This window comes from Coenobita brevimanus, chromosome 90 (genome assembly GCF_032717465.1).
Source record: "Coenobita brevimanus isolate Jiangsu-jjx chromosome 90, ASM3271746v2, whole genome shotgun sequence".
NCBI classification, from domain to species: Eukaryota; Metazoa; Arthropoda; class Malacostraca; order Decapoda; family Coenobitidae; genus Coenobita; species Coenobita brevimanus.
The window spans coordinates 27,124,300-27,148,736 of record NC_137043.1 but is presented as its reverse complement, the minus strand read 5'-3'; the positions used below and the strand labels follow the sequence as shown (position 1 = coordinate 27,148,736).

The following is a 24,437-nucleotide window of genomic DNA, read 5'->3' as shown; positions in this document are numbered from 1 at the left end:
TGCAGGAGGTGCTCAAGACCATCATGCCTGAAACCTTCCAGGGATGCATGGACTCGTGGAAAAAATGCTGGGACCACTGTATACATGCCCAAGGGGACTAATTCGAAGGCGACAGTGAAAACTAGGAGGTAAGGTAACTTCTTTTCCTACAATATTCAAATTACTGGACCTTTTGGGTTGCAACTCATACATGCAGTCAATAATTATCTGAGTGTGTGCTAGAGTTCTCTGGTGACTAGTTTGGTGTAGGTAGGATATTATGTGGCAACTTGGCTGAGAGGCCAGAACCATATGTAATTTTTCCCATAATTTATGTTATTTATAAACAGCGGAATTTTTAATATGAGGCAGTGGTCCAGAACCACACTGCTGTGGTTTAGACAACTCGTCCATAATTCTTGTTTTTTACTGCATACTTTAAGCATCTACCGGTACCATCTTAAAGATAGTTACTGGTAAGGAAACACATGTCTGACATAAAGACACTAAATGCTAATGAATCTAGCCCCTGAACAATAACACTTTTTTTTTGGATCATGGCTGTATGTTAAAAAACTAACTCAAAAGTAAAGAACAACATACACCCATGCCCCGTCACCTGGCAGTGTTGTGTACCAGTGGGAGTGTTCAGTCAACAAGTATGTCGGATATTGAAGCAATTTCCCTGCAGGATACTGAAGAAAAGTCAGAGATGACCCAAACCTAAACTCTCATAACCTTACTCAATCAATAGATACTGACACAGGAACACCATAGGTAATGTTTTTATCCTCATAAACTGTTAAAAAATGAGACAGCAAACATCACATGCAGGAAGGTCATGGGGGTGGGACATGCAGTGTGAGATGCTTCAGGGGAACTGAGAGACAGGCAGCTGGCAGCATGTCAAGTGCCAAGTAGGGGTGGGGGTGGGCAGGGGGATGGGGAGGGTGACAAGCAGGGGTGGGGGAGGGTAGGGGGATGGGCAGACAGCTGGCAGTGCGACAAGCTTGGGTGGGGAAGGGCAGAGGGATGGGGAGGGAGACAAGTGGGGGAAGGGAAGGGTGGGGGGACAGGGAAGGAAACAAAAAAGCCAAACAGCCCTACTACCCACCCCCCTAGTTTCACTCACTCACTCTCACTCACTTATTCACTCACTCACTCACCACTCTCACTCATCCACTCACTCACCATTCTCACTCATTTACCACTCTCACTCACTCACTCACCATTCTCACTCACTCTCATGCACTTACCATTCTCATTCATTCACTCACCATTCGCACTCAATCACCACCCTCACTCACTCACTCATCCACCCACCCACTCACTCACTCTCACACACACACACACACACACACACACACACTTAGACTTAGAGAAGGCCTTTGACAAGGTACCTCATAAGAGACTAATGTGGAAACTAGAATATACAGGAGGACTAAAGGGGAAACTTCTGGAATGGATGAGAGACTTTTTGAGAGACAGACAAATGAGGACAGTAATAAAGGAAAAGATGTCTGGATGGAGGGAAGTAACAAGTGGAGTCCCTCAAGGCTCAGTGTTGGCGCCAGTAATGTTCCTGATTTACGTCAATGATATGGTAGATGGAGTTAACAGTTATGCAAGTCTGTTTGCTGATGATGTAAAGATCTTGAGGAAGATTGAGGTTGAGGAGGATTGTAAAATACTGCAGGAGGATTTGGATAGGATACACAATTGGAGCCGGACATGGGAAATGAAATTTAATGTAAAGAAATGTAAAATATTGGAAATGGGTAAAAGTACCAGGAGACCATCACTGAATTATTTTTTGGGTAATGAATTAATCACAAAAAGGAGAGAAGAGAAAGATTTGGGAGTGCTGGTTCAAGATAGTTTGTCACCTGAAAAGCACATTAACAAGATAGTTGGAGAGACTTATAAGCTCTTGACTAACATAAGAGTAGCATTTCATTATATGGATGAGGAAATGAGGAAAAAATTGATAGTGGCCATGATCCGCCCCAGGTTAGAATATGCAGCGGTAGTGTGGTGCCCACACAAAAAGAAAGATATAAACAAGATTGAGAGAATACAAAGAACAGCAACCAAGATGGTCCCCAGTCTGACAGACCTGTCATACAGAGAGAGGCTGGAAAAACTGGATTTGCCTTCGTTAGAGGAAAGGAGAAAGAGGGGAGACATGATTGCGGTGTTCAGGACCATGGTGGGAGTAGATAAAATTGACAAAGAAGATCTGTTTGTATGGGATAAGAGAGCAACAAGATGACATGGAATGAAATTGAAAAAGTCAAGCTGCTTGAAGGATATCAAGAAATATAGCTTTCCTTACAGAAGTATAGACTTATGGAATAGCCTGGACAAAGAGATCGTCCAGTCTAAAAACTTAAACGAGTTTAAAGTTAAATTCGACTTATTGAGAAACAGCGACGGAAACCCACGAGCATAGTACATTCCGTGTATATCACAATTAGGTATATTCTTAAATATTTGGAACGACTTAGACAAAGAGGTGGCGCATGAGAAAAACATTCATGTGTGTAAAGGTAGACTTGATAAATGTGGATATGGAGACAGGACAACACGAGCATTGCTCAATTCCTGTATACTACAAATAGGTAAATACAAATAGGTAAATACAAACACACACACACATGGGAGACAAGCAGGGGTTGGGGAAGGTGGGGGGATAGAGAGGGAGACAACCAGAGGTGGGGGAGGGCAGGAGGACAGGGAGACATGCCTGGCAGTGCTGAGTGTGGTTGGGGATGGAGGAGGGATGGGGGGAGGGACAGGGGGGGATGGAGGAGGGATGGGGGGAGGGACAGGGGGGGAGTGGAGGGATGGGGGAGGGAGGGAAGACAGACGGGGGAAGTAGAAGAGAGGAGATGGAGGAAGGATCGTGAGAACCTCGTTTCAAACCTAGGGAGAGGTGGGGTGTCAGACCAACGAGGCGACGGACACCCAAATTGTTCGGATTGTGGGACTGTTCCCTTATTTATTGTGTTCAGTCTGGCGAAGCACCAGTTATCGATGCACCGGATAACGGGGTATAGGTGTACAGTATATACATAAGATACAGATTACAGTATTCCTAAATTTTACTCCAAAAAACAGGCAACCATGTGACTGAGTACACCTCATGATAACACCATGAAGAGAATAATACCAAAGGCATGAAGAGATGTTGATACCAAGATACCACCTTGACCCTCCCCCCCTTCTGCCGGAAACTTCAGCACCTCTGACCCCCCCCCCCCAGTGACGACCTATCTTCAATTTTTTGTCTATAGCCTAAGTAGGTTAGGTTTGATGCAAAACTCATAAAAATATCCAAACTGGTACTCACAGAAGCCAGGAAGGTCGATTTTGGGTCCCCATCATGACTGCACCTATCAGGTGAAATACACGAGTAAACCCCATAGACTTCTTTTACTCCACAGGGGACCAGGCAGTTTTCTTTGGCGTTTGGCCACGTAATACTGAAGTAAATGCCCTGATGATGCTCCCAATGTGTCCTAGGACTGGGGCGACCCAAGGTCGATAGCACAGAATGCGCACTGGGTGACTCATATGACTAGCAATATTCAAACTTGACCCCTGGTATATAACTCCTGCTGGGTGACTCATAATGGTCTCCCTTGATGCACTACATTCAAAGCTGAATGCCTGATCAATATTTCCAGCCACTCTCTATACATCTATACCCCAAGATGTGATACCCTGGCTTAGTGATGGGGGTAGAAATACCACCATACCCCACCTAATGATAGCCAAACCCAGGTTTAATGATGGGTTTTGATTTTTTTTTACAAATTCTGATGATATTTTAAACTTAAATTTTGTGTTTAAGTTGATTTATAAACCGTTCTAAGATTAGATTAATGTGTTTTAGTCATAGGTGGGGTGAACATTGTCATTTTTGGGTACAGTTTACTAAGTTTGATTTTTCCAGACTTATATTTGACAATTTTCAGATTTATTTATGGGTTTAGGTGAGTTATAAACTGCTTTTAGGCATAACTTATCTTGTTTTAAAGCTATTTGGGGGTTTGGGTTAGCTAGAAACTTGTTTTTGGACTCATTTGGGTGGGTTTAGGTCTTGGTTGGGGGAAAACCCAAGGCTCAAAAACGCATCCCTATACTTTACATGTTAAATCTACCCCGAGATACGATATCCTGCCTGGCATTGAGTTTTCACTTAACCAATTGCATCGCCAAACCGGGGTACACCCGCCACATATTGACTTAAGACCTACACACAGAATTGCTATGGGGGAGTTGTATGTCTTTGCTTTGTGTTTCCACCTCTACCAAGTGAATTTCTGGGGCAAGAAGTAACTGGCAACTCCTTTGGTGATGGCGGGAGATGTTGAACCACTCAGCACGTCAGTGCTTGCCCAGAAACAAGAGTGGGAGTATATATTCCTGTCACTCCGAGGTTGCACATCCCTCTTTTTTCGTATGCATTACTATTTGCCCTGTTATTTTCCTTGAGCCGAGTTGTCATGCCTGGAAAGTACGGCTCAAGGGATGAGAGGGTTCGTATCATTACATGGAAGCAGGATAATGTCCCTGTCAACACAATCTGTGAAAGTACTGGATGTGCAAAGTTGACCACCATGAAGATTCTTGCTGCAGCATGTGGCCTGCCACTTGATGTCGTACCAGAGCACAAGCATGGCGGTGGAAAGAAGAGGACGACTTCCAGGGGTACAGATACACTTCTGAAGAGGGAAGTAATCACGAAACCCCTGACTGACAACAGCAGAATTGAAGAGAATGCATCCCCAGCTGTTACAAGATGTCTCAATTCAAACTATCCAACACCACTTGCAGGAGGAGCTGGGTTTGGCAAGCCACACCGCACCCAAGAAACCCTTCTCACTGACATCATGAAGAAGCAGCACATTCAGTTTGCCAAGAAGTATGCGCACTGGACATCATATGAGTGGAGAAAAGTTATGTTTTCCGATGAAAGCATATTTCAAGAGTTCCAGGTGCGTTCTGCCAAGGTTCGTCGCCCTGCCTCCAGTAGTCGATATGACCCTGCTTACACGATGTCGACTGTTAAGCACCCACAGTCAGTAATGGTATGGGGTGTTTCTCAGGTGAAATGGGAAGGGGAGGACTCTACTTTCTTCATAAGAACATGATGATGAATGGTGGCCGGTACATTTAAGTTCTGAAAGATCATTTGTTAAACTTTTTTGCTCTTCGTGAGTGTGACTTTTTCATGAACGATTCAGCTCCACGTCACAGGTCAAGAAAGGTGACAAAATGGCTTCAGGATAATCAGATTGAGGTCCTCGACTTGCCTGGGAACAGCCCGGATCTAAATCTGATAGAAAACTGCTGGACGAAGATGAAAATCATGGCAGACATGAAGACACCCAGTCTGGACAACCTAAAGCCTGAACTGACAAATGTTTGGTGCAATGAAATCCCTGTAGATTACTTTAGAAATCTAAGTGATTCCATGCCAAAACGCATCCAACTGGTCCTGATAAACAAGGAAAACATGATTTCATACTCATGAATGGCATTTCATGAACCAACATTGTGATATACAGTACTATGATTTCCGTGTATCTTAATACCTTGTGGGGGGAGGTCCTAAGTCAATTTGCGGTGGCTGTATACATGTATTTTGATTTTTGCCAATTTTTTTAATATGCGGTCAAAGTTGACCTGATGCAGGGGCACGGCATGCATGCGGGACGCGTTCTGGGTGACTCATAGTGGTCTCCCATGATGCGCCACATTAAAAACTGAACGCCTGATAAATATTTCCCACCTCTCTCAATACAGTAATCCCTCCAATATCCGGACACCCATTTTCCGGACATCCCCAATAACCGGACATTTTCGTCCCGGGATCCGATATACCCAAAATGGGCCAAAAGCCGCAAAAAATTCGAAAAAAATCTGACTTTTTCCCGCCCGTAATTTGAAGGTGACGCGTGCGGCGCGGGCGAGCTGTGTTTTGGTGCATTGTTCCGCCGACGTCTGCTAGAGCGCCCCTGCATCCTCCCCACTTACCGCCCGTCTCTTGTTGTGTGTGCACGCGCGTCGTCATAGCCGCCCACGTGCTCGCTTTTGTGGTGGTGTCTTACCTGCTGCAGGCTCTCCTGCTGCTCTCGTGCCTCTCCTTCATGTGTGTGATGATGGCCCTGCTGCCTGAGAAGAGGAAGAGAGTGGTTTTGACTCTGGAAAACAAGAGGGAGATATTGGACAAGGTGGATGCGGGATGGTCTACCTCACGTATCCTCTGTGAATTCAACCTGGCCCGATCTACTTTGTTTGATATCAAGAGATCCTGCGACAAACTCATGCAGTACACGGCTGACTTCTCGTCCAAACGCAAACGCAACGTGGAGAGGAAGGTGACGTATATTCCCAAGTATGCAGAAGTCGACTGCTCTACGTTGATTTGGTATCGACAGCAACGTGCTGCTGGTGTGATGGTGCGTGGCATGGAGCTGAAGGCTGCTGTTGAGAAGTTTGCAAGGCTTCACGACGCCCTAGACTTCAAGACATCCGAAGGTTGGCTCTTCGCGTTCAAGTTACGACATGGCCTTACCAACCTTAAGTCTCATGGCGAAGCTTTGGACACCAATGAGGATGGAGTTGACAAGTTTCGGCACAAGGCGAAGGGCTTGATCAACATGGAAGGCCTAATTCTCAGTCAAGTCTACAACGGTGCCGAAACTGGCTTATGCTATCACTCTTTGCCTACGAACACTCTAGCTGAACAGACGGAGAAGCGTGTACAGTACCTGGCCGCAAGCTCTGCAAGCAACGGATATCTGCTTTGTGTTGTGTCAATGCTAACGGCATGCACCGGCTCAAGCCCGTTATTGTTGGCTGTGCAAAGCAGCCTCGGTGTCTTCGTGGCGTGATGGATGTCCTTCCTGTCATCTGGTGCCATTCCTTGAAGGCATGGTTCACAGCCAAGATCTTCAAAGACTGGCTCCACTGCCATTTCGTCAAGGAGGTCATCCATTACCAGACGGAGAAACTGGGAATCCCACGCGACCAGGTAAAGGCCCTCCTCCTCCTCGACAATGCACCTGCCCACCCGTGCGACAAGGAGTTGGTGGCTGAGAATGGGCGCATTAGGTGCATGTTTCTGCCACCTAATACTACTGCACTCATCCAACCAATGGAACAAGGAATGATCGTGGCAACGAAGAGGCTGTACCGGCGGAAGTTCCTGGACGAGGTGATGGTTGTCTTCGAGGACGAGGACGAGCGCAGGGAGGGACGGGACATGCGAGGCCAGCAGACTTTGGAAAACATTCGCCGCTACAACACCAAGTCTGCCATCTACAACTGGGCCAGTGTATGGAAGGAAATCCCTGTCAAAACTCTAGAAAATGGTTGGTCTCATCTGCTTCTCGGAACGGATGTGGAGCACGATTTCCGAGGTTTTGACGTGGATGACTTCCATGCACATCTACGTGCGCATGGCAACGATGTTGATGTGGACGAAGTGCGTGAGTGGTTGGATGATGACGAAGGCAATCCTGGGTATCAGACCATGTCTGATATCGAGATCGCATCTTCAGTTGCAGGTGTCAGTACCCAGCTTGAAGATTCCGACAAGGACGGCGACGATGATGTGGACTCCTCTCAGCGTGACACTACTCCAGCCATCCCCAAGCTGAGCGCACTCCGGGAACACCTAGAGTTCGTTCTGGACTACCTGGAGCACCCGAACTGCGACGGGGAGATGAGGCCCTTGGGACTTGAGGAGGAAGTGCGCACTTTCAGGCAGCGCATCATTAATCACCCAAATCGTCGTTCCTTGTGTCAATCAACCATTGACAGCTTTTTCAGGCCTATGACCCCCGCTGTGCCCAGCCCTGGCTCCACTCCATTGTCTCCCCAAGACAGGCCCTCATGCTCCGAACCACAGCCCAGCACATCAGGGATGGTGGAGTCACCACTCGACGTGAGTTTGCGCCTCTCTTCAGAGTCGTCTGCAGTGGGTACGCCATCACCACGACCCAGTGATGCACCCCTAGGTCACCTGCATGTGCTACTCTCAGACTCTGACAGTGATTAGACACCAAGAACTTCTCCACTAGACCACACGGGAATTTACAGTGTTGTGCAGTGAAAAAAAACAGTGCATAGTGTGAGTGAAAAGACAAAAATTTAATGGTCTGTCAATGTAACGTAAATTAACTTGAGTGTGTTTTGTTTAGAAAATGGTTTCATGGGTGGAAAGACTTAAAAGTGCAGAGTGCAACACTTATTTCATTAAGGAACAATGGAGCACGAGTAAGACAAGAGTGCGCAGTGTTAAGAGAATGGAATTCTGAGTGCAAATGACTAAGTTCTGTGCAAGACTTCATGAACAGTGTACTGCAAGTGCTTCAGAAATTCCTCCTTACTGTCAGAGTCTGAGAGGAGGCAGGTTATTCATCGAGATGGCCAGGGACTTGCTGTAAGTATCCAGAATGTTTCATATTGTACTGTACTGTTTTTTTCCATACTTACCTCTAACACCTCATTTCACTCTTTTATGTCCCTTATTGGTGTGAATAGTGTCTTAGGTGCTATGCATGGGCAGTAGGGAGGTGTTTTTCTGAGTTAGGCTAGGTTAGGGTCCATAACTATCAGTCCAAAAGCCAGGGACTTGTTGTAAGTACCCAGAATGTTTAATATTGTATAAACCTACCTCAAAAACCTCATTTTATGGTTCTTTTGCTTTTATTTCAGACTTTTATGTCCCTTATTGGTGTGATTTGGGTCTTAAATAGGTGCTATGCATGTCCAGAGGGAGTTGTATAGGTGTTTTTCTGAGTCAGGTTCCATAAGTACAAGTCCAGAAGGCTGGGACGGGATCAGTATCCGGACAGGCCGTTGGCTGTATTACATCGGATATTGGAGGGACTACACTGAGGTGGTTTGGCCATGTGGAGAGGATGGAGGGTGAAAGACTGACGAAGAGAGTGTATGTGAGTGAGGTGGAGGGGGGAAGAGGGAGGGGAAGGCCGAGGATGAGATGGAGGGATGGGGTGGAGAGGTATATAAAAGAGGGGGGTGTGAGTTGGGAGCAGGACAGTGAAATGGCAGGGGACAGGGCGACTTGGAGGCGATCTGTTTGTGGCCACCCCAAACGGGATTGAGGCGTCTGGCAATAGATAGATAGATAGATAGACATTTCGATTTTTGCCGATTTTTTAAATCCTAGGCCGTTTACGAATGTCTCTGGTACTGCCTGCGGCTAAGGGCATAGATGTTTATGAACAGTTCTGGCAGAGGAGGGGTTAATCTGTGGACCACTAAGTGTCCTCTTGACTGAACAAAATCATCTGGTGTGAACATAAAAAAAAAATTTATGGTGTACCAATATGAAAGAAAGGAATACAGTTCGCTCGCCTACTGTGCGAGCTCAGAATGCACGAATCGCACTGTGTGCGGGTGACCAAAAATAATAACCAAAAACCTTGAATGCGCGTGTTCTGGTGCCAATATTGTTTCCCATGACTAGTTATGGTTTCACACTATTGTTGCATATTACATATAAAGTTGTTTATTCATAATTAACAATGTGCAACGTAGTATGAATGACAAATAACCAAACACCATTTCCCTGTAAAGTGAGTCTTGGGATGGGATGCACAATCAGACATCTTCTTTTTATCAAAACCTAGAGTAAAGGGAAGGCGATAGAGATATATGAATTGTATATATGTTTAAGTCTTGGGGGAAATATATACCTTGTTGGTATACTTTAATGTAATCAATACTATTTTACTGAGGTGTATAATGTACATGATATACAGTAGTTGTAATGCTTCTATTCATGTATAAATCCCAGTTGTCTGTGGAGGTTTAGCACCTCTGATTTAGCTGACTTGGCGCCACACCCAGAGGGGATGGTGGCCGGCTAGGGCAGAAAGCACGTATCATTTGAACGAGAGGGACGTATAAACTCTGAGCTCTCTCAGTGTCGCAGTTGTATCTTTCTGTGGCCAATAAAGAGAGATTTAATCTGCTCAGTTTCAGTTCACCTGACACACTACCTTCTAAATTTCTTCAACAGGATTCTACACCGATTCCCACCATCTCCAGTGTGTGAGAAGACGTTTTGGTGGAGTGTCAGCCGGAAGTGACTTTGACCAGGAGCAACGTTACCTTGCTTGGAACTGTGAGGTCACGAGTCAGCTGATATATATAAATTGGTGATCAGCTGTGGGGTTCCAAGCTGATAAATATGTGACTAGTTGAGGAATCCATACAGCCAAAAAATATTTTTGGTTGCAGTGGCGGGATTCGTGCCTGCTGTTACATATTTTTGGTTGCAGTGGAGGGATTCCTGCCTGCTGTTACACGCGAGCTTACCTCACAAAACGCGAGGTAGGGGCAAGGAGTGGCTCAAAAACGCCATTTTCCATGAGTACGCAACCCCCACCCCCACACAATGCGCCGATAGAGGCTCGTGGGGTGGGTGTTCAAGAAGAGTCTACAGTAAGATCTCACCAATAACAACTTCAACAATAACGTTTTCGGCAATAACAGTAAGTTAGAATAGATACCCAGTTTCTATAATAATGACAGTTATTTCATGAATACGAAGTTGTTATACCGCCAATATGTCCATAACAAGATGAGGAATGAAACAAACACGCACGAAGAGATGAAGGAAATTGCCGAAGATGTGAGCAGTAGTGAGGAGGAGAGGGTGGATCCTCCTCTCACCACCTCCCCTGACTTGACCGCTGCCGTCCCCTCCTCCTCCACTGCCTCACCTGACTCACCAGCCACCTTCAACTCCACAGCCTCACTTGACTCACCTGCTTCACATGGCATACCTGCAACCCCCACCACAATGACTGTTGCTGCATTCTGGAAGAAATGTAACATTCGACAGGCCATAAATTTCTTCGTCAAAGCCTGGAATAATAAAACATTGGCAACTGTTAAACAAGTGTGGTGTGGCAGGGGATCTCTAAGTGTGTTGCCGTGCCTCGGAACCCCTGTTATTTAAGTCCATCAGGACTGTTGTCTACTGTTCTTAAGGTGACTGCCCATATTTTTGTTACTGTTGCTATATCTGTAGTACAATGTCTGAAAAATTGACCTTTATTGTCCCTAAGGGCCAAAAAAAAGTCCAGATATGAGGGGGTACTGCCGATATGTAATTTTTCCCACACAATTATGTACTCTCAGTGAATGAATTCACATTGTACGAGATCACGGACCGCCCAAACTATCGCGCACTGTGTGAGTGAACTGTGCTTCAGAGAGTTTCCAAAGATTTTCTATCCATCTATCTATTGCCAGATGCCTCAATCCCGTACGGGGTGGCCACAAACAAATCGCCTCGACGTCGCCCTGTCCCCCGCCATTTCACTGCCCTGCTCCCAACTCACACCCCCGCCTCTCTCATATACCTCTCCACTCCATCCTTCCATCTTATCCTCGGCCTCCCCCACCCTCTACCTCACTCACATACACTCCTTGTCCGTCTCTCACCCTCCATCCTCTCCACATGGCCAAACCACCTCAGTGTGTTCCTCCTAACACTTCCTATCACTTCCACATCCAAACCACAATGCTCATTTATATCCTCATTTGTCAGCCTGTCTCTCCATGTGACTCCACAGGATCCTCTAAAATAACACATTTCCACTGCTCTCACTCATCCTTCCAACAACGTCCTAGATTCACTTCCGTACGTTAGAGTTGGTATCACAATACTGTCATGTAGTAACTTTTTCACTTCTATGCTCACTTCCCTGTTTCTTGTCACTGCTTTCAAGGAACCAGCAACCTTTCTTCCCTGTTGTACTCTTTCAAGCACTTCACCCTCCAAACTTCCATCCTTACTCATCACACTACCCAAGTACTTAAACGTACTCACATTTTCCATTTCTTCACCATCCAACCTCACTGTACATTTACTGACTTCACCTTTCTCAAAGACCATCACTTTACTCTTCCCTATATTCATCTTTAGATTCCATTTCTTACACACTCTCCCAAACTCATCGACCATGCCCTGCAGCTCCCCTTCATCTTCACTCAACAACACAGTATCATTTGCAAACAACAATACAGGGAGTTTCCAAACACTACCCTCTCTCACCAGGGCCACTCCAACATCCACTACCCTACCTTGTACCTCTTTTATTACCCCATCCATGTACAGATCGAACAACCATGGAGACATGACACATCCCTGTTTCAACCCAACCTTCAAAGAGAAAAATTCACTCAGATCACTATCCACACGCACTGCAGCCTTAGCCCCATCATACATACTCTTCACAACATTCACCAACTTCCCATCTACTCCATATATTCTTAATTCTTTCCACAATCCTTGTCTATCCACCCTGTCATATGCTTTCTCCAAATCCATGAAAGCCGCATACAACTTCTTTCCCTTCTCTAGAAACTTTTCCACTAAAGATCTAAGAATGAATATCTGATCTACACAACCTCTTCCCTTCCTAAAGCCTCCCTGTTCTTCTCCAACTAATTCCTCTGTTATTTTCCTAACTCTGTCAATAAGTATCCTACCATACATTTTTCCTATTACACTAAGCAGACAAATGCCCCTATGATTACCACACCCTTCTTTTTCCCCTTTTCCATTGTACAAGGGAATAGTTATACCTGGCTTCCAATCCTCCAGGACTCTACCTTCCTCCCAAGCCAATTTGCACATTTTCCACATCCATTCTACTACTATCTCTCCCCCATGATTCAGCATTTCACCACACACTCCATCAATTCCTGGGGCTTTCCCCAATTTGACTTTCTTCATTGCTTTCACAACTTCTATCCTACTGATTTCTTCCTATCTTCTCACCTCCCTCCTTCTCCCAGCCATTCCCCAGCCGCTTATATTACGTACTTCCATCCTCTATGTTCAACAATTCCTTGAAGTGTTCTCTCCATTTGCTCACATTTTCTCCCTTCTCCACTAGTAATCTACCATTTTTATCTTTCACTCCCCTGCTAACTGCACTGCCACCCTGTCTTACTCTCTTCACCTCCTTCCAGAACATTTTCTTACATTCCCTCCACTTTACACTAAAATTCCTTCCAAATTCCTCATCCACTCACTTTCACTACTACGATTTTGCTCAGCTGAACAAAATCTGCCAGGGCTAGCCTGAACGAATCACCTTAGTGTACCAGTAGCAGAAGAATGGTTTAAGACTGGCACTCTTAGTATCCCAACAAGCAAGGTATGAGACTGGTATCATATGTTGCTCAATTTCAATGGGCATATAAGACAATGATGAACCTTGGGGAAAATGGCCATGCTTTGTGATGTAATTCAACTAGTTCTGTTCATTTTGTTTCATTTATAAAGGCTCCAACATGCTTGCATGCATCAGCCTTGGCCACCAGATGGCAGTTCTTCACACTGCTTGATCTCTGGCAGCCTCCCACTACCTATCCCTGAGGTCACACTCCCTGACCATGTCCCAAGTTTGCCTCTCGCAACTCTGCCCTCAACATTCACATCTCTCATCTTCCACAACCCATTGTCATCTTCCATCCTTTCAACATGCTCAAGCTATGTGGCCTCTCTTCAGCTTTCTGAATCTGGAATAATTACTCCCAATACCATTTAAAATGCCAGGGTGGTGTCATAAGTGGCCTGATCCCTTTTTCTCAGTGTGACTCCAAGGGGGGGTGCAGAGGGTGAAAAACCTGCATACCACCATCTCTGCCCTCAATCAGAATATAATGAGTACAGTATTATCAAATTATTATTTATTTTTTTTATTTTACTTTTTTTTTGTGTCCAATTCTGGGCACTGGCTTCACAGCCTGCTCCCAAGGCCCAGTAGTCTTCCACATACCATACACCTATGCATGTCACCACTTCCATGCTAACACCCACCGTCCATACTGAATACATGCTAGGGCTGTCCCATACAGGACTAGTATATTGGTATTAGCGGGGTTATTTTTACGACGTGTCGGTGGTCTCCTAGTAGATCAGTTAAGTCTGATTTTATGAAATTCAAATCCTTAAACTGTTCCCTGCCCTGGCAGGGATTTGAACCTGGGTCCAGTAGGACTGCAGGCCACCTCTCTACCAATTAAGCCACCGCCTCAAACCACAACCATGAAGGTCATGGTTTGAATTCTAAGGACATTTAGTATATCTTCAGTGTTTCAAATACTGCAAGCAGAATACTCTCAAAACAAACGGATATCCAGTTATGTATGAGAAAATTAAAAATAATACTAATAACAATGATAATACAGTGCAGTAATAATCTACAGGAAAATTCATATTTTCAAATCAACACACCAATCAACTACAACCAACAAAACAAATGATAAAAAGGCAAGCTAACATTTTACAAAATCAATGCTTTTTTCAATTCATACAACACATAAATGATATTTAATACAGAAAAATGTAGATGCCAAGCCTTGAATATAAGCTGTAGGAAGTAAGAATAATGCAGTGGCACAGTTACAACTCAGCTAAGGAAATACTTGAATTACCATCACCCAATGCCATAAAACACTCTTAGAAAAAAATTTATATAAACTAAAATTTGAAGCCCAAAAAAACTCATTTACCATGGACAGAACTTTCAAGTACTGTAACTTGGTATCAGAAAAGGGAAAACAGCACACAGCCAATACACAAAACAGCACTCATTTCAAAGTAAATTTGTGAAAAAACAGAGTAAGAAGAAAATTTTATGGAGCTTAGGTATAGTGTATTTAAAGATCAGAGAACCATCAAAAGGCCACCTCATTACCAGGATAGGAGTCACACACATACACACACTCTTAAACACACAAACACAAACACCCCCCCACACCCAACCACTCACACACACACACACATAAAAGAACACTTGCCCTACTCCTCCTTCCCCCCTCCTCCTTCCCCAGCCCCCCAACCTTCGAGGTTTGGCTGCTTGTCACTTCCTATTCCGTCCCCGCGCCAGCCCTGAAATTCACCCAAATGCTGAACTTCAAGATCACAACTAACTTGTGTGAAATTGAACTTTAGTCTTAAAAATCCAATATTTCCACCCTGAATTACATGAAAGTTCAGCATCGCAAAAAAAATTAAATATGAAAGGTCCATGAAACATCAATCCATTACATATACGGTACTGTACAACACCTAAACCTGAACAGGTTAGTGATCCCTTATTACAGCAGTTTTCATTATCACTGTGGGATGAAAATCTGCATTCCAGCCACTATAGCATATTTTTAAGATCAAAAACATCATCATTGCTTGCCTGAGCGGGTTTCTGCTGACATTGATGATGCAGTGTCTGTGGTTTCTGATGGCTCTGAGGGATTCAAAGACTAGGCCCTATTCATGGAGTTAGTCCCAGGTGGTGGAGACCACTAACTCCAATCCATAGCCTCAGAACCCCTTACCTCAAGCCCATCTGAAGTCTCTCTATGGTATGTGTTTCTTCCTTATTGTGCCGTTTTCATCACTCTCTATTAACCTACCCATGCTAATGTCTGTTTCTGGTACTTAGAATAACAATACTTTGTGTTTAATGGGTCTAAACTGTCAAAAGGGAAAACTTGGGCTTGCACTTGGGCTGCCTGGTACCAACTGGGATAAATCCCATAGGTTCTGTGTATTCAATATTTCACAATTCTGTTATTACGTACTATGTCCAGTACCATTTATGCTTGGTAATCATGGGATCGGTGTAATAGCAACTTTCATAAATTTTAACTCATTAAACTTAATTAAACTCCTTTAATCTGATTATGTATTTTGCATTTTATTTTTTCTACCTCATGACAATTTTATTGGGAAACGCCTAGTAGTGAAGCAATTATTGTAGAGTATAAATTAACTCTGCAGTACTCCTAGTAGTGAAAGGGTTATTGGTGGCTGTAAATAACTTCTTCAGTTAAAAAAAAAAATCTCAACTCAATAAAATCAACAGACAGCAAGAATATACTGGAAAGAACATCATCATAGTCAAAGGGTTAATACTCTGGTATAGTCAAGTAGCCATACCACAATACTACATACTGTACCTGCATATGGTAGTTTCAGTGACACCAGAAATAAATCAGGTTTGTGTTTGCATATAAAATGACATGGATGGTGCTATTTGTGAAGAAACTATCAACAATGGCAATAGGTACTGGCTGATTTACACAATACTGTACTGGGCACTGCTATCTGGCTATGCTACTTGCCAGTAGTGAAAAGCAACTCTGATGCAGAGTTTTGTGTATGTCTACATGTGTCGTACTTTAAAATTTAATGCAGATGTGAGCTGAGTGATGACTATTGAGAGAGATGGTGACTCTCAGTAAGATGTTGGTGGCGAATGAAGAGACCTGAATTCCTGATGTTACTAATCAAGGAAAGACTGCCACTCTTCACCAGATTATTTAATTTTTGACATCAAAGTCAGTCAACTAAACCCTGTTCTTTTCATGTGCCCTCTGTGTCACTATAAGAATAGGAGAAATTAAAACATGTTTCCTCACTGGTACTAGGAAGAGAGACTGTAATACAGTTAAACAGAAGCAATAACTGACAGTTTGAGTCTACCATCTCTATATTGGGATGGATATTATTCTCCTTCCTTAAATATTGATAAGCTTTATTTCTCATTCATGTATTTGTCCAATAAAACAAAAATAATTAGGCTTATAAGAAACATGTAACGATTTTTCTATATAAAATATTAGTACGACACAGCTCAAGATCATACGTTCCGACCATAAACAAAAATCCCTCAACATCCTGGAGAGTGGTCAAAACCCTTGGATCACCTCCCAATCATAATCACTACCAAAACCAGAATCACCCCAGCTGGCCACAGACACATATACACCAATTATAAGAGAGCCAACTGGGAGGCCTTCACAACTGAAAAAGAACAACATTTCAAAACATTAAACAGTACATCCATCAAAACATCAACACCGCTATGCACACTTTCAACACAATTACTCGTATACAAAATGCAGACAAAAGGCCTCATCAGTCAACGGGACACACTACAACACTCCCCAACACGTCATACACAAGACTTTGTACAACAAATACATGAACTCAACACTCAAATAAACAGTAAAATATCAGAACAGCAAACACTGGAATAATTATCTCCAAACACTTGACCACAAAACAATCACCAGCAAACTCTACAAAACACTGAACAGCATCACACTCTCATGCTGCCAGCACAACAACAGACACCATACCTTCAAACAAACAACAGGCAAACACTCTAATCAATCACTTTTCATATGTCAATCATCCAAACCCCCATCGCGACGACCGATGTATCATCCCATGCAAGAGACAGTTCCCCACAGACCCGGACTACGCACCTTTCACTTACAACCAAACGAAGCAATCAATAGCAACCTTAAGCACTCATCTGCCTGTGGACCAGACAATATAAGCAACATTCACCTTAACCCGTTAACTGCGCATGACGGTTTTTTGGAGGTGTCCGTGGTGTCCCAAAGGCCAAATTTTGTCTTAGGAATTGAGAGAACACATGCCAAAGTATATAGTAACGAAATATTAGCTCAATATTTACCTTGGTAAAGCCATGGATGAACATCGAAGTGTCTGATTCGCTATTGGAAAGTATGGTTTTCGTTTTCGTTTTCTTTTCGGTTTCGGTTTTGAAGGCTCAAACATGCTTGCATGGGTCGACCTTGGTCACCATGGCACTATACTCAAAATTCACCTGCTCAGCCAGGGCTGCATTGAGCAGTCGCACTCGGAACAGCCCAGGCTGTATAGAGCAATTAACGGGTTAAATACCTTGGACCACAAAGCATACAAGCACTCACCAACATATCAAACTACAGCTACTCACACAACATAATACCCAACATCTGGAAGCATGGCATTATCATCACTATCTCTAAACCCAACAAAGACTCCACATTGCCTTCCTCACACCGCTCCATCACACTCCTCTGCACTCCCTCTAAAGTCACTGAACGACTGGCACTACAAATATACACCTCACACCCCCCTAGCCCCATCACAACATGGCTTTAGGCCACTACACTCCACAAACACTCTTCTTACAGACCTTACACAGAGAGTTGATGGCATGAATTAAGCTAGGCTACCACACAGAACACTCCATGTCACACTAGACATTAGCAAAGCTCCAACCTTCAAGTAGAAAATTTCATTCTGTTCACTATCCACACACACTGCAGCCTTAGCACCCTCATACATACTCTTCACAGCATTCAACAACATTCCATCTACTCCAAATATTCTTAATACTTTCCACAATCGTTGCCTATCCACCCTGTCATATGCTTTCTCCAAACCCATGAAGGCCACAAGCAACTTCATTCCCTTCTCCAAAAACTTTTCCACTAAAGATCTAAGAATGAATATCTGATTTACACAACCTCTCCCCTTCCTAAAACCTCCCTGTTCTTCTCCAACTAATTCCTCTATTGTTTCCCTAACTCTGTCAATAAGTATCCTACCATATACTTTTCCTATTACACTAAAAAAACAAATGCTCCTAAAATTACCATACCCTTCTTTTTCCCCTATTCCTTTGTAGAAAGGAATACTTATACTTGACTTCCAATCCTCCGGGAATCTACCTTCCTCCCAGGCCAATCTGCACATCTTCCACATCTACCAGGTGTCTACTTTTGTAAATAACTTGCATCCATAACTAATTTCCTCAGCTCATGTAGAAACATTTCATGTAGATCAAATCTGGCTAAAACAATTTTGGTTGAAAGTTAAGTGCAGGCCAACCTTGCTATATGAGCAGGTTATGTTCCAGGAAAACTGATCGGATAACAATCAGTCATATGGTAACCCCTCTAAGACCCTGATGCCCAAGACCCTGACACCTCAAGTCTCAGACATTTCGGGCTTGGGTCCATTAGTCCAAGTCTCAGATATTCCCTAAGATATCCGGACAAAAGGCCATCTGGACAAACGTCTGAAACGATCTGGGACACCAAAAATGCCCCCCAAACATCAATATGCAAAAAACGAGCCGATATGTATTTATCCCTACTCTAAATTTGCCATGCAGTGACGATCAGCTGTATTTTGGCGCATAGTTCCGGCAACATCCGCCAGAACGCCCCTACACCCTCCCCGGTTCCCATCTACCTACCGTTGTGACTGCACGCTCATCATCATGGCTGTCCACGTGCTCGTTTTTGTGGTGGTGCCCTACCTGCTGCAGGCCCTGCTGCCACTAGACCACATGGGAATTCACAATGTTAGGTCATGTCAAGAAATTAGACATCACAGTGCAAAGGATTAAGTGCAGAGTGCAACACGCGAGTGTTGCAACTGGCATGGAGCACGTAAGAACAGAATGTGCACTGTTAAAATATTATAATTCACAGTGCCAAGGATTAAGTGCTGCGCAACACTGAATCACTGTATGTGCTTCAAGTGCACCTTCACCACTGTCAGAGCCATAGAGGAGGTGGGTTAATTTTCGCGATGGCCATGGATGTGTCGTATGTACCTGTACACTGCTAAATATTTTCCTTACTCACTTCTAATTTCCCATTCTCTGGTTCCTTTTCATTTATGGTTTCTGTCCCTTATTTGTGTGAATAGGGTCTTAAATAGGTGCTGTGCATGTCCAGTAGGGAGTAATTTACGCAGCTTTCAAAGTTAGGTTGGGTTGGGGTCTATAAGTACCTGTCCAGGGGTATTTTGCCTAAGTCCTGGACAAGACCAAGTTCCGGATGTTGCTTGGGCTCTATTACATCGGATCTTGGAGAGGTTACTGTATACTGAAAAATGGGGATTCAAAGGAGGTTGTAGTGATTGTATGAGATAATGGTGATTGTGTGTGCATATATAAATATATATATATATATGTATATATATATATATATATATATATAGATATATATATACAGTAAAAGTCCTATTATTCGGCAGCTGATTGTTCGGTAGATCCGACATTTCGGCAGTTTTGAGAAATAGTCCCATTTACGAAAATCATTGATTGTTCGGCAGATGTCCGGAATCATCTCGGCAGTCTAGGAAGTGTTATCTGTGGCTTGTAGGCTTAATGTTTCATTACACTTCTGTATGTTCACTAATTTCCATATTTTTATTCAGATTCAGATATAGTACTGTATTGATTACAATATTGCACAGTATCATACACTACAGTAACCACCCCCACCAAATTAGCGAGGGTTACGTTCCAAGCCCCCACGCTAATTCTTGAATTTCTTTTTCTTGATGCCTTCCTGAAAATGACACTTACCGGTAATTGAGTAGCCCATGAACCACTGATACTGTAATGCATTACCCATAAATAAATGTTGCTTGTTAAATCAGTTTCCCCGTTGTTTTTAGCTGTACGGCTGTGACAGCTCTAGTATTTTTATTCCTCAGCATAATGGTGGAAGGGACTGTCCTGTTCAATTAAACCTAACCTAACTAAGTTTAACTATACCTAATAATTTAACAAAACCTAACCTAACCTAAAGTCAGAAAAATACTTAAAAATAAACTGGAGGAATATGAATTGCTAAGGCCTCTCTGATGAAAGTTAAACGTACATTTAGTGCTCATTCTTTTGTTTGTTTTTGTGCTTAACGTGAGAGAGAGCATTGATGCAAACAGTAATATATCCTATTAACCCCTTAATAACCTCCGGCACTGAACAACCTTTTACAGTACCGATGTCAGTGATGTTAAGTTAGTGTGAGCTATAAAGAAAACTGAACAATTATGGGGAGGGAATGAAGGTCATTGGTATGTTTACATGACTGCGCTACGATTCCAAGCAGTTAGGCGGTCGGTTAATCTCAGATGTTTTCGCCCATTTGGTAAATACACCGTAACTTCATCAATCTTTCCGTGACTCGTAGCGAATCATAGCATGGGTTTAGGAAGCTAAATAACACATTGCTAGGTGAGCCAGACGATTATCTTCCCATCTTTAAGAAAAATAAATTGATTTCAGAAGAATGGAAGAACTTTACGTACTCAGAGAGGGATTTAATTTCTTCCATTATCTTATAAGATGTGAAGATAATCGTCTGGCGCACCTAGAAATGTGTTATTTCCACGTTGAGTACACCGCTTCCCGTCCGATCAGCGAAGTTAAGCAACGTTGGGTCTGGTTAGTACTTGGATGGGTGACCGCCGGGGAACACCAGATGCTGTTGGCATCCCTACGTGTCAAGTGGGGTTGGTGGAGGATTAGTGCCCCTCCCTGTAAAACAATTAACTCTAAGCCCTTGGCCACCCCGTTTGGGATACATGGCGTCTGGCAATGAATGAATGAATGGATGAATCTTATAAGATGTGAAGATAATCGTCTGGCGCACCTAGAAATGTGTTATTTAGCTTCCTAAACCCATGCTATGAATCGCTATGATTGACTGGAGAATTGATAAAGTTACGGTGCATTTACCAAATGGGCGAAAACATCTGAGATTAACTGACCCCCTGACTGCTTGGAATCGTAGCTTAGAGTCGTGTAAACATACCAGTGACCTTCGTTCCATTCCCATAATTGTTCACAGTTTTTCCATAGCTCACTAACTCGACATCGGTACTGTAAAGGGTTGTTCAATGTCGGAGGTTATTAAGGGGTTCATGGAATACATTACTGTTTCCATCAGTACTCTCCTTTCACACGTGAACAAAAAAACGAACAAAAGAGTGAGTGCTAAATGTAAGTTATAACTTTCATCAGAAAGACCTTACCAATTCAGATCCCTTTATTTTATGCAATTTTCCGACTATTTTATTTTGTTTGGAAAAAGTACTGTATACAGTTCTCACTCCAAACATATTTGTAATAATATAAGTAGTGATGAGTTCACCAATACAAGTGATGTACTGAGCTGGTAGGTAATATTCCGTATCATTTCGGCCATCCAGGAAGTGTTATCTGACTTGTAGGCGTACTGTGTCATTACCCTTGTATATGTTCACTAATTTATATATATATATATATATATATATATATATATATATATATTTCAGATTCAGGTATAGTACTGTATTGATTGCAGTATTGTACAGTATAGAGTACTCTCTCCAAACACAGTTGTAATACCGTACCATAAGTGGTGACGAATGTTCACCAATATATTTAAGGTACTGAGTGGGTAGATTTTTGATTATTCGGCAAATCTAATTTCTCGGCATCATCCTGGTCCCATAGATGCCGAATAATGGGACTTGTACTGTATATATATATATATATATATATGGAGATGTATGTACAGTGCTTGACAGAAGTACGTGACGCCCAGTGACACCCCAACAAAACAAACCTTTCAACTATGGAAAAAACATGTAAATAATGCATTATAATTACCTTTAATGCTTGGTAGGATTTCCTTTGCACCTCTTCATGGACCCGAGACGTCATGCAAGTGAAAGGGCCAGGTTCCTCAGGTGCTGGGGTGATATACTTGCCCAGGACTCACGAACGGCTACTTCCAGCTTAGGCAGAGAGCTCACGTCCTTCCCTTGGTGATTTTTCTTTACGAGGTACCAGAGGTTTTCTATCGGGTTGAGATCTGGCCTATTGCCTGGCCAGTCTTTCATGAAGAAGACCTCGCAGTCACGAAGCCAGTTGGTGACAGATTTGGCTTTATGAGCAGGTGCACCGTCCTGTTGAAACACTCTTGCACCTGTGAGCTTGAAGGACTCAGGTAAATGATCACAAAGCAGCTCCAGGTAAATGTCCTGATTCACTTTGCAGTTCCTGGAAAGCACAACAAGCTTCCCCAACCCCTTACCAGAGAAATAACCCCATACCATTAGTGAATCAGGGTGTTTAACTGTGCTTTCCACGTAACAGGGGTCATGCGGGTCACTACCTCTGTGCCGGTACACTCGCACTCCTCGATTGCAGGTAACGGTAAACATTGCCTCATCAGACCATAACACTGACAACCATTGCTCCTCACCCCAGGTAAGGTACTTGTTAGCAAAGGCAAGCCTACGAAGTCGCTGGTTACGTGTAAGTAGAGGATTTCTCACACGCCTGTGGCTTGTGTAACCAAGTTCATGGACTCTTCGAGAAACTTTGCGCACTGAAACCTCGCCAAACACTTCCAGGTTGCTCTCCTTAATTCTCCTTGCAGTCGCACGAGGATTAGACTCCACTGCACATTTGAGCACAGTAACAGACCTCGGGGAAGTTTTCCTGGGCCTACAAGACAGTGGTTTCTTTGTAGGAATGTCACCACTGTTTTCCACTCTGTAACGGGCACACCACCTCCACACTGTCGACCAAGCCACACCAACCAAATCACTTCCTTCATGGGGTGGCCTGCCTCCTTTAGAGCAATGATCTGTGATATTATTTCACTAGACAATTCCCGGGTAGGAGCCATATTAAAGTAGCGAAAGCCAAAACACTGCGGTTCACTAGGTAAAAAATGGTGCAACAAGAGAGGGAGGAGAGGCTGGGTTCCACTCTCTCTCGCAGCCCACAGGCAACTGAGGCGCCAGCCAACAAGCGTGCAGTAAGGCCACAGGCTGCCGTGATGTCATGTTAGCGCCCAAAACTTCTGGCTAAATTTTTTCTCCCAAAAAAGGGGTGATTCTTTTTTTGCCAAAAGTATTGGGGGCCTTGACATAGGCACCCAGTACTTTTGTCGAGCCCAGTATATATATACAGTGATCCCTCCAATATCCGATGTAATAGAGCCAAAGGCATGTCTGAATAGTGATCCTGACCGGATATTGGGCCCCAGCCTCCTGGACTTGTACTTATGGACAATAACTCAGGAAAAACACCTATACAACTCCCTCTGGACATGCATAGCACCTATTTAAGACCCAAATCACACCAATATGAGACATAAAAGTCTGAAATAAATGCAAAAGAACCATAAAATGAGGTTTTAGAGGTAGGTTTATATAAAACATTCTGGGTACTTACAACAAGTCCCTGGCTCCTGCACTGGTAGTTATGGACCCTAACCTAGCCTAACTCAGAAAAACACCTCCCTACTGCACATTCATAGCACCTAAGACACTATTCACACCAATAAGGGAAATAAAAGAGTAAAATGAGGTGTTAGAGGTAAGTATGGAAAATACAGTACAGTACAATATGAAACATTCTGGATACTTACAGCAAGTCCCTGGCCATCTCGATGAATAACCCGCCTCCTCTCAGACTCTGACAGTAAGGAGGAGTTCCTGAAGCACTTGCAGTACACTGTTCATGAAGTCTTCCACAGAACTTAGTCATTTGCACTCAGATTTCCATTCTCTTAACACTGGGCGCTCTTGTCTTACCTGCGCTCCATTGTACCTTAATGAAATAAGTGTTGCACTCTGCACTTTAAGTCGTTCCACTCATAAAACCATTTTCTAAACAAAGCACACTCAAGTTAATTTACGTTACATTGACAGTCCATTAAATCTTTGTCTTTTCACTCAGAACTCAAACTCCTTAACACTATGCACTGTTTTTTTTTCACTGCAC

General features: G+C 43.4%; 1 protein-coding gene and 1 pseudogene across 1 annotated transcript in view; one reads left to right on the top strand and one right to left on the bottom strand.

Annotated features, from left to right (window-relative positions):
- The window catches only part of ema (C-type lectin domain containing ema), a 230,934-nt gene that overhangs the window by 71,841 nt on the left and 134,656 nt on the right, over nt 1-24,437 (bottom strand). The window lies entirely within an intron of this gene.
- LOC145411735 (5S ribosomal RNA) lies at nt 21,028-21,147 on the top strand (annotated as a pseudogene).